This window comes from Oncorhynchus mykiss, chromosome 22 (assembly GCF_013265735.2).
Source record: "Oncorhynchus mykiss isolate Arlee chromosome 22, USDA_OmykA_1.1, whole genome shotgun sequence".
NCBI lineage: Eukaryota > Metazoa > Chordata > Actinopteri > Salmoniformes > Salmonidae > Oncorhynchus > Oncorhynchus mykiss.
Window position 1 is genome coordinate 41,526,982 of NC_048586.1, and position 2,678 is coordinate 41,529,659.

Here is a 2,678-nt window from a genome sequence, read left to right on the forward strand (position 1 = left end):
ATGTGCAGAGAAGGATTAGAGAAATTCCCCAAATACAGGTGTGCCAAGCTTGTAGCAACATACCCAAGAAGACTCAAGGCTGTAATCGCTGCCAAAGGTGCTTCAACAAAGTACTGAGTAAAGGGTCTGAATACTTATGTAAATGTGATATTTCTGTTTTTTATTTTTAACATATTCTCTAAAATGTCAAAAAAAACTTTTTGCTTTGTCATTATGGGGTATTTTATGTAGATTGATGAGGGGGAAAAAAACAATTGAATCAATTTTAGGAGAAGGCTGTAACCTAATAAAATGTGAAAAAAGGGGTCTGATTACCTTCCAAAGGCACTGTAGAGAGTCATAAATCCACTGTATTTTTTTCTGTTGTGTGTCATGCCTTGTTGTCACAATGTAAACAGGACACCCAAAGGAGTGTCAATGCTTCTGCACGCTGGGGCACGGCACACTTAAACAAACATGTTGATCTCCCTTCAATGCAAGAATTATACTCCCTCTCTCTCCTCTGTATTGACAGCGTTGCCAGGCGCATATGGAGAACTGACAGGGGCATTAAGATTCCTTCAGCAGGAAAGGTGGAGGGTGTGGGGCAGCCGTGAGGGCCATGTGTATTGGCCTGCACTTGAGTAGGAGCACAGGCTGACAGCAGTCAGTGTGGAGAGTGGGCGTCTGACCCACCACCACAGGCCCAATGTGACATATTCCCATGAGATTGTCCCGTTTGTTTACACAACATTTTCTAACTACCAGGGACTACTTTGGGACTCAGCCTATTTGGAAAAGAGAGGCATACAGAATGGGAAGAGCAAACCCCAGTTCCCAGAGCGCGACAGAGTGAAGGACAGGTAGTGTTTCTATAGGGAGGTTAGCTTCAAGGGGGTATGTGGTGCCAGTGGGCACAATGCTCCCATGGTAGCTTACGACGCCCTCCTAAAGGCAGGCGACTCCTGGGTTGACTTGGCCAATCACAGCTTCTTCCACGGTGGGAACAGCGACTCCACGTCTGCGATCGCTGCTGCCTGTTGGGGCGCGCTGTTTGGCTTCAGAGGGGTGCCAGAGAGCAAATATCATAGGCTGGAGTACCGTGACAGGCTAGCCAGGCTTGGGCAGCAGCTGTATGAGCTCAGGGGAAACCCTCTTGGTACTGAGAAAGAGTGATGCAAAGTAAACCAATAGATGGTCAACTCCATTAGATTTCCTGCAGTTGATTAGTAATTTAGTAATTTATGAAATGCTTATATTTTTTCATACCTTTATTTTTATTTGATTTCTTTTAAAGAATATGACTGGATGTGTAAATGTTAGTAAGAGAATAGTGATTTATCTCAAGCTGCAGTCCAACTACAGACCACATATAGAGCCATTAGCATCTACAGAATTTGCTCAAACATTTTCACTTATGACAATAAACAAATACATTTCCAGCCTAGAATCAATCCTTCACTAACATACATAATGCTACAGTTGTTGTGCTAATGTTGTAGTATTTAAGCTATGACAGAGTGTAAAAAGGGATTGTTTTATTTCAGATTAGACTGATGTTTTTGTGGACATCTTCAACACGAACACTGCAAGTACAGTGGTGACCAGTGGGTGGCAGTGTGACTAAACAAATCTCTCTCTCTCAAAGTATGTTTCCACACCATGAGGATGGAATGTTACTGTGAAATTGAGAAAATTATGATAATGCCCTTTTAATGTAAGTGCAGTTTGTAAAGACCACCTGAAATGTCAGCCTTTTTTGTTGGGATGGAGTTTTGTCCTGCTAGTTTTCAGTTTTCCCCTCCTCACACCCAAAACAGAACTAGCGAAATTCTTGCTTGAGAAATTGATCTTTGCTAAGAAACATTTTTTGTTCTTTATTCTTGACCATTGTAATTGAAAACAATCACAGTAGGGTATTTAATTGTTACCCAGAAAGTATTTGCTATTGAGTGGAAAATGGCTGCTTTGGACCTTGACGTATGCTTTCCTGTCTGCTGATAACTGAGGAGTAGCCTATGTCCTATGTCCTATGTCCTATGTCCTATTTCCTATGTCCTATGTCCAGTGGCGTCCTGGATGCCAAGGGAACCCAGGCTTCCAATTTATTATTATATATATATATATTTTAAATACATAAAATAATGTATCTTTCATCTCTGAGTTTCATAATTTTCTTTCAATTTGCCACAGGCTAAATGTATCTCACTGGAGAAAGCATCCGAGCGAGCGAAACAGCGGCCCTCTGTCTCTGGTTCTGTAGGCCATCTATCTGATGCTGTCTGGTCAAAAAGAGAATGTCATTTTTGCTGCCCGTAGCATTGAATTCAAGGGAAGCCAGCGAGCATTTGGGCTCCCTTGATTAAAAAAATATATAAATATTAGCCAATCAGCATTGAGCTAAACTGAGTGAGCTCAACTGTGAATGGTCCTGGAACACCAAAGAGAAGTGTCAAGGGAAGACAGTTTGTAGAGCAAACAACGCAATCATCAGAACACATAGGTTGTAATATAACTTTTTTTCTGGCTTCCCAGTGATTTCACCCACACACCACTGCTACCTATGCCATGGAAAAATGAGAATCATTGTTAAGGTGTTAGTCTTATTTTTGGAGACAAACTGGATAGACAACCTGAAACATGTTCCACCGAATTCCATGTCAAAAACACGCACCTTACCATTATGGGTTCATTTGTAG

The 2,678-nt window shown here is 41.6% G+C and overlaps 1 pseudogene; it reads left to right on the plus strand.

Moving 5' to 3' along the window:
• On the plus strand, nucleotides 1-1,155 carry LOC110502150 (annotated as a pseudogene).
• The last annotated feature ends 1,523 nt before the right edge of the window (nucleotides 1,156-2,678 follow it).